Genomic DNA, 13,102 nt, shown 5'->3' with positions numbered 1-13,102 from the left:
CCTGAAATATGAACCTGCTCCTGCAACAAAAGTTTGCTCTGCGTTTTCCCTTTTCTTGAACTCTATGTTCAGCCTTGTTCCCTAATCACCACCTGGGTGAACAAGGTACCAGTGAACAATCCCTACATGTTCACTGGTACACTGTCCCACAGGTCTAGAACCCCTACCTATGGTGCAATGAGGCTGGGGATTGCCCAAGGCCCCAAAGAATGGGTAGTAAAAAAAGTAAAATTGCCAAAGCCTCTGGATAGAAGGGAGATGGAGAAGAAAAGATGGGTGCTTGGCTTCCGCTTGCTCATTTCTGACACAGGCTTAATACCTCTGCATAACATCTCTTTAATCCTTATTGCAAACTACTAGAAACATTTTCTTGAATGAAATTTTTCCCTATTCTCATTTCATACCACATTGTAGTGTAGATAGCATGGGCGGAAATGACTTTTCCCCCAGTTTGCAATGCAAAGCAATGCACTTAACTGAAAAGTTGTTGCTCGGATGCTGAACATTTTTAAGTGTTGTTTCTTAAGGGGAATTCTCGCTGTTCCCAAGCCAATATTGCTTCTCTTTGGCACAAACTGTATTTGCTGTGACTGAAGGCATGTGGCACTTTTGTTGATAAATTTTCATCGGTGTATTGTTATTAAATGAGTGACACCACAACCCATGTACAATTTGCTATAATCACTGAAATTCTCCTTAAAAGGAACATTTGTTAGGATGAGTAAATTCAGACTCTTCTGTGAGTCTCTGCTACACTGGAATCCCTTTTCTAATGAACCTGTAATGAAAACACTCAATCTAACAGAATTCTCCAAGTTGCGAGCATTTAACAAGAGCATTGTAAAGTGTGCCTGTAGACACCCACGCTGAAGTAGGTTTAAAATGATATCACAGCCTTCATTTTAATACTTAGCAGAGTGAGCGGTACTATATCCCTTGCTGCAAGACATGACTCTCAGCTCCTTTAAGTGCATTCTTAATAGCTCCTGTGAGAAGCATTTCCGCAAGCAGAGCATTTTATTGTTGCTAAATACCTCTCACTCTCAAGTCTCTCTGTTGTTTGGGAATTTGAAACTTTAATGCGCAAGTAGAAACAATTCATCAGCCCAGGGAACGTCACACTCACATCACACACCCCAAACAATACCGATGCTGCATATGCACCTACATAAGGTTTTTGTTCATTAAGTTCCTGCTACTTATTGTGGTGATACAAACAAACACAAATACACAAACTTGCAGCCCAGCACTGAGCAGGGCCACACGCAGACCTTGCTGCCCCGTTCTGCTGTGCAGACCTGACTCTGAGGTTCGGACATTTTCTGGTCTAGCAATGCCAAACAGGCGCATCACTAAAAAGTCTGTGAGGTTCCCAACTTTGCATATCTCCTCCTGGACTTTGGTTGAGGTGAAACCAGCTTTGTCCAGAGGCTGTTCCTGTAACACTGCCGAGTGTTTCTCCAGTCCCCAGCCCTGGCTGCAGCCCTTTGGGTACCGGCAGAGCACTGATCACATCTCTTCCCACACTGCTGTTTTACAGAGGGGGGTAGCAGGGGTTGGCGGCGGCACAGCAGGGAGCCCTCCCTCCTTCTGTCTGAAACTACAGTTCTCATCCAGCAAAACAATGTCAACTGTGCAGAGGAAGCTTTGATTATGCAAAATGGATGGACACGTTATGTTTTGTGGTTTCTTTTTTTTTGCCATAAGTTATAACCCAAGGAGTTCCTCATTGGAAAATCCAGCCCCCCGCTTCATTTTCCCCTTTCCAAATGACAGCAGTGGCACTCCAGACACATTTTCCACGCTAACAGCAGTCTCCCCCAGCTGACAGGTCTGTTGCTTTCCCCTTCCCCTTTTATGTTAGGGCACCCTCCCCTCTCCACCCCAGAAGCAGCTCGGTAGGTGAGGGGCAAAGTGTTTCCTGCATGACCTCTATGTATTCCGCTCACGGGAGCGCACATGCAGCGGGGATGACTCTGGAGCCGCTTTGTCCCCGAGACATTTCTGCCTGAAACCCCAGGGCTGGCAGCAGCGCTTCCTGCAGCCCGGCCCCCCTGGCCCCCACCTGGCTGCACAACCCGGAGCACCCAGCAGCAACAGCTCCCTTTGTCTCGCATGCAAATCCTACCTCCGACAGCTGTCACATCTTCCTCCGAGGCGAAGCCTAATTGTTAATAAACAGAGCTCCAGCCGTATCCTCCAAAGTGCCACCAGTTGTTAAGCGCTGTCATCGTCCCCTCCCGGTGCTCCAACCCCTTTGGACCATCGGTGTCACAACCCCTACTAACTCATAGCTGGGTGCTCCCTGCTCAAAATGTCTGAGATAGTTTGGAAGGACAATGGGAATGACAGGCACACTAGACAGCCATGCTTGAAATTAGTTATCTCCAGCGCACTTAAGGCTGTTTGCAGTGCTTTAAGGCATTGCTCTCGGGAGGGTTTATTTACCCAGGCTAGGCACACCGCTCCTGCCGCGATTCAGTGCTGGGAGAGGGCGGCTGCTGGAAACGCAGTGATCGCTCTCACCCCACACATCCCCCCGCGGCTTTTAAACCTCCCCAGGAATGGAAATAGCTTCAGTCATCCTTAAACTCACTGAGGCTCCTGTGCCTGCAGAACTGGGCTTCACACATTGTTTGGAAACTAAGGGGAAAGCTGCTCCTGGGAAGGGTAGGAAGGGACTGGAGCTCCCGAAACCGATGCAGGCAGCAAAATGAGGGCAGCAGCAACTGAGTAGGGCTGAGCTAGGAGGTGGGGAGCTGGGAGCTCACAGAGCTCCGTGGGGCAGATGAGGCAGGAGGGGAGCAAGGGGGTGTAGGGACCGTGTCAGTGCCTGGAATTACAGAGTCACAGAGGCAGGCTGTGCTTCTCAAAAGATAGATTTGGGAACCTGAATTTGCAAGGTGACAGAATGCAGGATTGTAATGAATGAAAGAAACTCAAACAAAGTGAGCTATTTGTGATGTGTGGAAGAGGAGTTGTAACAGGATGTTATCAGACTGCTGTTTTCAGTGCACCTGTGTACATCCCTAGATCCCAGGTCAGAAACATTACCACCCTGCTGAGCTCTTTGCTCCTTGGCTGCCACTTCATAACCAGCCCGGTGAGGACAGATCAAAACTCGTTGGCTAACATCTGCCGTCAGTCCGGAGTTGCTGGTCCCAGTGTGGTCCCTAGTGGACAAAAGGAAAAGCCACTAGCGCGGCTGCACCTCCAGCAGTTGTGGCACAGAGGCTGGAGGCAGCCTGGGGTATTTGGCAGTCTGCTTCTCACCAGCACCTGCCTGAATTTTTGGTACCATTCAGTCCACGACCCTAGGATTAAAATGAAAATACTGTGCAAGAAGACAATTCCTGCTTCGTGAAGCACTTAAAGAAATCTTCCTCTTGCACCTGTACAACATCTTCCTAAGCACTACATTTACCTTAAGGGAGCAGAAAAAAGGAAGGGAAGAAAAGTTGTTCTTGTTCTGAGTAGTGTCTCACTTAGGGGCTCACTGCACCATTGGTTTGTGAGTGGGATGGCACAGCAGCTCAAGAGGCATCAGACATTCCAGCTGGAAATGCACAGACCTGGGGGTTTGGACTTTGCTGGTGACCCTTTGAGAGCTCTCAGCGCTGAAGTGGAGACAATAGTGTTTACTAGCAGGATACAGCAGGGAATCATAGGATCATAAAATGGCTTGGGTTGGAAGGGACCTCAAGGATCATCAAGCTTCAACCCCCCTGCTGCAGGCAGGGACACAAATCTCCACATCTAACACTAGACCAGGCTGCTCAGGGACCCATCCAACCCGGCCTTGAACACCTCCAGGACGGGACATCCGCAACGTCTCTGGGCAGCCTGTTCCAGCACCTCACCACTTTCTCAGGGGATCATTGCCGCCTATGAACACAGTCCCCTAGCCGTGTATGCAAGGTAGCTCATAAAGAATGGATGGCTCTCAGATCCCCTCACACAGTCAATAAAGTACCCCCTGGGCCTCCCTGCCACAGTGACCCCAAAGGAGATCCTTTGTGATAAGTTAAAGTCACTCTGACTTGGTGGTCAACGGGTGCAACTGTCAGTGGGAGCTGCATACCAATGGGCACGGTCTGCAGCAAACCCTCTCTGATAAAGCCCATTAGCTTGCAAAGGAGTTGCAACAATTTAAAAATGCTTTTGTCTACCCTGACCGGTATGTGCGTAGGAAACAACCAAGGAGGGGCGGAGAAGAAGAATTCAGGAGATTTGTAGTTTGCATGCTGATTTTAAGTCAAACAATATAATGAATGGAGCAAATAATGCATAATTTCATTATGAGTCATCCTAATTATAACAAGAATTTGATAGAAACATAACTAGAAAGTGTAACTATCTGTTACACATTTCTAATTGCGCAAGGGAAGTACACAATATAATTAAAGCTGCAGGTTACACACACAATAACCTTTTCTCCTCCTGTGGTGATAAATTCTCTAGGAACATTATGAATTTGTTTTGAAATGGCATACCTATCAGACAGCAGTCTTTCTGCTCACTTTCTAGGTGCTTTTCAAAACATGTCTTTATTTAAAACAGCAGCAGGGAGACTCGCTAATCCATAGGTACTTGGTGTGAGCTGTGCGCTGAAGACATTTCAGCAATGATGATGGCTCTTCCATGCTGGGTCAGCACGGCATTAGACTGGCAGGACTGCAGATGCAACATGCACAGGAGGTAATGCTGTGCATTAAGAATGTATAATTACAGGATAAATGAATCATAGAATCATTAAGATTGGAAAAGATCTCTAAGATCATCTAGTTCAGTGGTTCACCTACCACCAATATTGCGCACTGGCCATGTCCCTCAGTGCTTCATCTCCACGGATCTTGAACACCTCCAGGGATGGTGACCACCTCCCTGGGCAGCCTGTGCCAATACCTCACCACTCTTTCTGAGAATATTTTTTTCCTAACATGCAGCCTGAACCTTCTCTAGTGCAACTTAAGGCCATTACCTCTCATCACTAGTTAGCTGGGAAAAGAGGTTAACATCCAACTTGCTACAATCCCCTTTCAGGGAGTTTTAGACAGTAAAGTTAGTTTTAGCCAGAATGATCCTTAAAAAGAGGCCAAATTCTGTCATGCACATCCAGATACTCTTTGGGCTTTGTGAGCCTGAAGTCAGAATTGAGCTTTGTTGATGGCAGGTATTCCATAGAAGGGGTGAGTCCAGCATGGGGGAAGATAAAATCCCCATGTTGATCTTGGCTAAACATTTTAATCCCACCCCTGGCTTTTTGATGAAAGAATTACTAAGAAAGCCAGTTGATGTCAGTGCCTCCATTTACAGCTCTAGTTGCTCTCCATTCCCTTTCCTGTGGTACAACAGTCAACACCTGTGTCTGCTGCAGCTTTGGAGTGTACACACTCAGCCAGGCTGCTGGGTGACCAGTCATAATCTACAGCACTAGCGCAAAGCCAGAAATCGCTTGTTTCCTGATGGTGAATTGCAGCCCCACGTTTGGCCCCAGTCCTGCAGTCTCTGTTGTGCTGAGCATCATGGACAGCCAGGTGTCCTGCAGCTCTGTCCATTAACTGAGTTACCTTTCACAGAGTGGTTAATCACTTCCACATGCTGCTTGATTGTCCCCTTTCCATGCCGACTGGCTCTTTCTCACATTGCTCTTTTTGAGCCGCTCGCCTCGGAGAAAATGACTACATCTGGAGCACTGTTAAATGACCCAGAAGTCTCTGCCTTGCAGGCTGACACTATTTGATGCAAATAGATGGCTTCTTGCTGTGAAAATCTCCTTGGCTGACAATCCATTGGGTACTTCTGACGATAGTTATCTGAGGAGTTAAAGCACGGGCTCCTCTCTCTGCATATTGACGCTCTCACCCTCACCCAACTGCGGGTATTAAATCCTTCCGCGTAGTTTCAGAGGAGGCCTTCCTCCTCCCCGTTTGTTCGACAGCTGCTGGTGCACGTTGCTGCTTCTCTTTGCCTTCAGCTTTTGCCATCTGCCATCATTAAGTTGCCCAGGTGTCGGAAATCTTCTTGCTCTTCTCTTGTAAACATTATTCTGCCTTCTCCTTCAGTAACTCAGCCTTCATTTATGTAAAGGCTGATAGATCAGGCTAGCTGTTCACAAACATCTGCTACATTTTGTACTTTACGGGGGTGGATGGGGAATAGAGGATGTATACTTGCTGGCAAAAATAAAGGCAGCTTAACCCTTCCATCACTTTTTGTCTCCAAGAGCTTGCTGTCTTCCTGTGCTTCCAGATTAATATTTGCCAGTTGCGTGTTACATTGATCACATATACCACAAAGCACAGCTAATTTTCAGAAACATCAAAGCTTCCACATGTTGTAATAATGTCTATAGCCCTCAATGGTACTGAGAAACAGCAGAGATGGGAAATGTCCAAGACAGCTATCAGCAAAGACATCAGAATAATCCTTTTCCCCTCTCCTGCTGGTGCAAACAGGGGCTTCGCTATTTTTTCTGCTCAGATACGAGTCAGGCATCCTTTTATGATTACCCGGAGGGGACATTCAGACTTGAACAGCATCTTTCACAATGGTGGGTAGTGTAAACTATTGAATTCCTTTGGCAGAGATGATGAAATAAAATGATTTCTGGTGTGCCCAATCCTCCTCAGTAAATCACTGAAGATTGACTGTGAGTTTGAGCAGCAACAAAACAGAATCCAGCAAAACAGGCAGCTTGCACAATGCTGCTTGCTGGGCCCAGTGGATGTGTATTGCTTAAAGGGCAGTAAAATATGTATCTGAGGATGCACACCCAGTTGCTGGGGCCAGTCTCCAAGGTGCGTGGAGAGTAATTCCAGCAGAATTTCATGCTCTGGTGATTTTACTCTGCTCTGTTTGGGGCTCAGCAGCAGTGCTCTCAGAGCCTGATTTTGTGTGTAGCCATTGGGCAGGGATGCTTTCCTGCTCTGAACAGTTCTGCTGAGCAGCAATTGCTGCCTGCTGCTTTCCCATTTGTTAAGCAATGGATTACTGCTCAAACATTTGCAGCACATGTTGGTCTAAGCTCTGCATGCAATTCTCCCAATTTACTCCTCTCCTGGAATGCCATGATCAGAGGGGTTTCTTCTTTGTTTGGTAATTTCCAGAAGCACTGTCCCAGTCATCTCTGCTGTTATTTCCATGCTTTGTGATGGATAATCTGTTGTGCTATTCACCTTCCACTGAAAAAAAAACAAATAGGCCACTTAGATGCTCTCTGATTTTATATACAGTGTCTAGCTGTTTCTTTTCCACCACATGCTGGCTTTCTCTATCCACACTGTCCTATTCCTACCGTAGTTTTACTTCTCCAGCAACTTCATTAAGATATTGCTGGAGAATTGATCCCTCGCCCTTTATTTCCACCCCCTGCAAATCATTTGCTATGCAGTGCTCTCCTTTATTCAGGACTCAAGTATCTCCTTTAATCTCTTCTTGCTTTTATTCTTTATTCAGCTGCTGCTTTGCTTTGGTGGAATAGTCACTTCTCTGATGAAGCTCATGCTTCTATTTTCATTCTCTCTCTTTTTGAAAGGTCTTTTGCATCAGCAAAATGTTTCTGTTTTAGTGCCTTTGATGACTTGGTGCTGTGTGCTCAGCTCTGCACTCCAGGTGCTAAGGATCAAGTTGTGGAGAGAAGATGCAGTGCAGGAGGGAAAGTGACTGTTGTGTTGAATGAGGCCATTTTCGTTGGAGCAATGATGTGGTGTGGGGGCAGAGAGGTAAATACCCTGGGAGCTGGCAGCTGTACTGTGGAGGGGCTGTTTTGTAGTGCCATACCTCAGCTTCCCCACTTGTAAGGCAGGAATAATGGCACTGCTCTGCTTTACAAAGTGCTTTTTGAGCTTCAGCTGGGAGCTAAAGCATATGTGGATATCAAAAATTCATCAAGGGTCCAAATCCTTCAGTGGTCCTCCGTAAATCAGGAGTGACTAGTGGGATTTCGCTGTGCTTACTGCAGTAGAGTCATTTGGGATTTATACCACTGTGGTCAATGTTCAGTCTGAAATATATATTTTCAAAGATACATGGGCTGTATATGAAGTTATCTCCCACATGTGAAACAACTGCCCCTGCATAAAGCTACCACATGTTCCCTGCCATCACAACCGCTGAGGACATGGGATGAGTTTATGGATAAAGGGCTCGGTCAAAAAAAAGGTGTTTGGAAACCAAGCTGATGCTTTCTAAGAGAAAATGCAGAATGATAAAGCTTTGCCTTTATCACAGGCCAGAGGGGTACTCCTCTGGCATAAACACACTTTTTCCATTGATAAAAGAAATCTGTGCTTTCCATCCTCTCTGATAGGTTTTTCAATCTTGCGTATAAAATATTAATGTATCATCAAAGGCTGCAGTGAAGAGGACTCCAGAGGAATTTAGCCAGTGAGTTATCTCAGTTTTTAATTACCTAACACTATTTGTTTACATCTGCTGGAAATTATTTTACACTCATTACGCCTATTGAGGTAATGTTTCATCACTTCTCTACTTAGGTAATTTTAAAAACAGAACAAAGTAAAAGGAACAACTTGTCCATCAATTCACCTGTAACCTGACCTTTCCTCTGCTCCGGGAAGTTTTGAGATCCTCTAAATTCTTGTGCCTGTACTTGCTCTATTTTGGGACTCTTACAAATAACCTTGGTAGGCAAAGAAGACACTCTGCAAGCTGTGGAACACGTCCCTACTGTTGTGAGGGGTTAAGTGCTTAAAATATACATTGCCTATGGATTTGTCCAACAGGACCCAAGTCCTGTGCTTCTATTGCGGGGGGTCCCAGCCTTAGCCCACAGAAACTGCCTATATCTTAGTGGTGAATCAATAGAAACAGTATGAAAAACAGTCCCGGAAAGACTTTACTCCCTCAAATAATGCTCAGCTGCAGTGAGAGCAGCTGGATGTTGCAGGATTTCCTTTATTTAGTTTTCATGCTTATATTTCTAATAACTCTTGGTGCAGCAAACCAATGAAAACAGAATGTGGCCATGCCTAACCTGGGATAACATGAGGATCACTGACCTGGTGCCAGTAGGTGCTACTGAACTGGCATTAGGTGATGCTTTTCCCACACACTGAAATGAGGAACACAGCTTTGAGTCCCAGCACTGAAGATCTGCATATTCTTCCTTCTCTTTTGCAAATAAATCAACCACAGGCATTAACTGTTTTGGACAGCTCAGTCCTTTCACGGTCCCCTGCCAGGGACTACACCATTATGTCAAGAGCTGTGCAGCCACTGAACAAAAAGACACTGTCCACAATTACTGATGCACTTTATTTCAGTGGCCCCTTGGTATTTTAGCTACTGGAACACTCCTTAGCCCTTATGAAAAGTTTGAGGTACTCTGAAGATATTTCATGTCATTAATTTTAATATAGCCTTCTTTAATGAAATAGAGGAACAAGACTCTGCATCTAAATACTTGGTATGATGTATGTATTTTCTACTCTGCTATAATTCCTGACTCTAGATGGACAAACATTTTACTCTTAAAAACTTAAATGCTGAAGTGAGATTTTGCTCCAGAGATCTTTCATGCATTTAATGACCCTCATGAATATTTGAGTACGATGGGAGAGCCACCTAAATGTAAGTCTCAGCTCCGTTACTGTCAGGCAATACAGTTTTATAAAGGAATTCTTTAACTTTCCTGAAGCCCTTCTGATTTCAGTGGGCTGACAGGAATATAAACGAGAGGGAAACTTCCTCCTTTGCTGGCATCTGATTTCTAAATTGGATTAATTATGACAAGAGTTTCTTTTTATCCTGCATAATCAGATTTGCTAAAATTTCCTTTCTAGAATCATAAAAATGTTTTGTGAAACATCTAAAATTAAGTGTAGTTTTTCTCTGCAGTTGGGTTCAAATTTAGCTGAACTTTCAGCTGGGCTCTGGTATTCTTTCAGGGTCTGTCTTTGTTAATAACCATATTTCAGTTTCATTACTTTCTCTAATTCCAGCCACTGACCATTCATTTCATTTTTGTAATAGGAGTAGGAGATTAATTGTCCATGCAAGGCTGTTTGAAACAATCCTAGAACAGCTCAAGTGAAATGCCCTCATTTTTCTTAATTTTCATTAACTCGTCAACTTTACTGTTTGCATGTAGCACAAACAAGTAGTAAAATGCCATATTGCAGTCCTGTACAACATGGCTTGGAGGTCTGTCTCATGAGTGATTGGAATGGCCTGAGTGCTCCTGCATCCTGCCCTGGGTGCTGAAAATGAGGATTTGAATAACTTGCTAACATAAACTTGGCAAACAGGAACCTATCAGGTCCCCAGATCTATGTCCTTTTCCAGGAGTGACCAAAGGATATGGAGCTGCTTAAGAATTAGATCCCCAGCCAGAAAGCTGTGGACAGCTAACAACTTGTTATCTGCACCATACAGAAGCCTTTGGAGCAAACCCAACTAATATTCTCCAATTTATTTCCATTTCTAATCACCTGCTTCTGGATACTTTACTCCGACCTGTTTTAGGGAACAGATTCGCTAATTGTCATGGGAAAGTATATAGTATTTTGTTTCCACTGGTCATGTGGAAATACAGGTCCTACGTTGCTTTTCTAGAACTCAGTCTGTTGGTTTCCTAAACCCCAGATTCTGTGCTTTGGCACTGCAAAAGCCCAATTACAAACTGCTTTTGAAGTAACAAATGTAGAACACTCCAAACATTTAAAAAAAGAAAACCACAATTAAAGTAGGTAATAGAGGCTATTTTGCTGTGTCTTTGCTGGAGTCGGTACGTAGGGAATCTATCTCCAAACAGGGCTTGGTTCCTATCACCTCTTTGTATAATACCTGCTTTGTATACTTCAAGAAAAATGTATGATCAGTGTGGCTAAAGGCTTGTTTGTCCAACCTCGATGTTATAAAAAGCTTTATGAAAGAAAATGACTCCTTTTTGAAGGAAGGAATGCAACATAGGTTTAGCAAAGTATATTGGGTCAGATGAATTTGATTCTTTTCTTTTGATAAGATAATTTATTTTCTTGATAAAAGCAGCACAGTAGATCTAATCTCTCCGGACTCCTATTTAATCTCTCTGGACTTCAGTATCTGACATAGTGAAAAGATTGGTCGAACTGGAGGGAACAGAGATTAGTGCAATTGTGCTGAAAGTGACTGGAGGCTCAGGGAAAATATCTAATGAATTGGGGAAAGTTTGGGATGAAGTGGCTGCCCCTGGACTCCCTTTAGGATTGCTGTGAGAGGTTGGTGGCATTTATGATTCTCACGGGAATTTATAATCCTCATGGGAATCACTTCATGCATTACTGATGTGAAATTCAGCACTGAGCATCACTGAGCCAGGGCTGAAGAGACCCCACCTGGAGTAGCAGGCAGTCCTGGCACACCCATTCAGAGCAGGTATGCTAAAATAGGATCAGCTGCAGAGAAATGCAGCAAACGCAGCCTTTATTTGGCATGGAGTGTTGTGATTGTTGTCTATAAACGCAGAGTTAACATTGGAGAGTGAGATTTAAACTCAACTGCATTGGCACAGGAACAAATAGGTATAAATGGGTCATGGATATACTTAGGCTGGAAATTCTGAGGTTCCCAGCCACCAGAAGAATGAGGCACCAGATTGGTCCTTTTGAAAAGGAAGTGGAGGTAAAAGCAAACTAGCTTCAAGACAGAGCTTCACTGCTGGTTGAAAGAGATCTTGTGACATGGTGACTTGTGACTGCAGAGGACTGGGCTCGGTGACGCAGAACCCCCTCCCAGCCCGCTGCTTTTCTCTTCCTGCCATGAGGGCTTCTGTTTCACAGCAATTCTGTGAAACCCTGCAGGACAGGGGCTGAGGAGAACTTGAAGGAAGGACTGGAGGAGAAACTCTGCCCCTGTCTGTGGTGCAAAAATACCAACTGAAGGCCAGCTCTGTGAGTCCATGCGTGAATATCCCCAGTCTGCACGTTTGTGAGTGTCAGCATCTTTCTGGCCCCTGGATTGCTTGATGCTGGGTACTCCAGGAGGCAGGTTGGCTGCACGCCTGCTCCTGCCCCACAGGAAAAAAAAGGAGTCAGGCTTCCTTGTAGCTGAAAGATTCATGACCTGTGCCCTGTATTTTTATATAAATCCTGAAAATAGAACTTGTCTGAGCTTCAACTCCCAGGCAAACAGTAGCAGCAGAAGGTGGAGCAGTGGCAGTCCTTCCCCCTTCTTGCTCCTTGGGCTCGTACTAAGTGAATTCCAGCTGCTGCTGCTCCTGCTGCCCTGGTTTGGAAGCAGCGCTGAGCCAGGCAGCGTCACGGGGCTGTGGCACCTGCAAAAGATACACACACTGCTGCAGATGGCTGCTGCTCTGCTGCAGTGCTGCTCGCAGGCCAGTGCTCTCAGGGTATGTAGGCACAGCCTCCTGTGCACCCAACCTTGCATGGCTGTGGCTTGCCTGTTTGCAGCCTCCTGCTGATCACACAACCATGGCACAGGGATGCAAGGAGTACTCAGGGCAGTGCTGATGCTCTGCACATCTCAGGGCTTGGCACTTCGACCAAGCTTGCTCGTGTCTGCTGGTAAAGGCCTTAGATCCGTGCCACAACGATGCATCCCAGCGGGTAGCAGGTCTATAGCAGAGTAATACAAGCCTTATGGAGCACCATGAAACATTCTCCTTCTGTTGGCACAAAGTAAATGTCTCCTTAGCTCATGTAAGAAAGGTGAGCTGAGCCACAGCATGGATGAGATGTCATGTACCCATGAAAGTGTCTCTTGACACATTTTCTTAAGAGTGACTGAAGCAACAAGGATGCCACTCAAATACTTGTTCTTATCTAAGCAAGCGTGTTTTCAACTCATTCCCCAGCAGGTCCTGTCTTCGGGGCATAAAGGTACTCACAGAGTCCATCAAATTGCTGTCATAATTAAGTCAGGAAGCAAAGAGGACTGAATGTTCCTGGAAGTGTCTTTATGCTTTCTTTTAACAAGTTCAGGCCGTGCAGTGTACTGCGCGGTATCCAGCCAGCATTTTCTGAAATGGAAATAAAAGCAGGTAAGTTAGAGTCCACGTATTATCAGCACTTGAGAAGTAGCTGGCACTTCAGGAGAGCAAGCGCTTGATTTTGGGGAGCTTCTGTGTGTCACAGATTAA

The 13,102-nt window shown here is 45.3% G+C and overlaps 1 protein-coding gene across 5 annotated transcripts in view; it reads right to left on the bottom strand.

Moving 5' to 3' along the window:
- Nucleotides 1-13,102, bottom strand: part of LOC110398166 (calcium-activated potassium channel subunit beta-2) — a 116,767-nt gene that overhangs the window by 77,826 nt on the left and 25,839 nt on the right. Inside the window, exons 2-3 of one of the 5 annotated variants that reach the window (XM_021395590.1) lie at nt 12,851-12,982; nt 2,129-7,184 (exon numbers count right to left, since the gene is read on the bottom strand). The exons of 3 other annotated variants lie outside the window; for them this stretch is intronic. The gene's annotated coding sequence lies outside the window, so the exon portion shown is untranslated. The remainder of the gene's footprint in view (nt 1-2,128; nt 7,185-12,850; nt 12,983-13,102) is intronic. One more of the 5 variants, XM_021395591.1, reaches the window with a different exon arrangement.

The sequence above is a fragment of the Numida meleagris genome, chromosome 4, assembly GCF_002078875.1.
Source record: "Numida meleagris isolate 19003 breed g44 Domestic line chromosome 4, NumMel1.0, whole genome shotgun sequence".
Taxonomy (NCBI): Eukaryota; Metazoa; Chordata; class Aves; order Galliformes; family Numididae; genus Numida; species Numida meleagris.
Note: the sequence above shows the minus strand (reverse complement) of the source record. Positions and strands in the feature narration are given on the sequence as shown.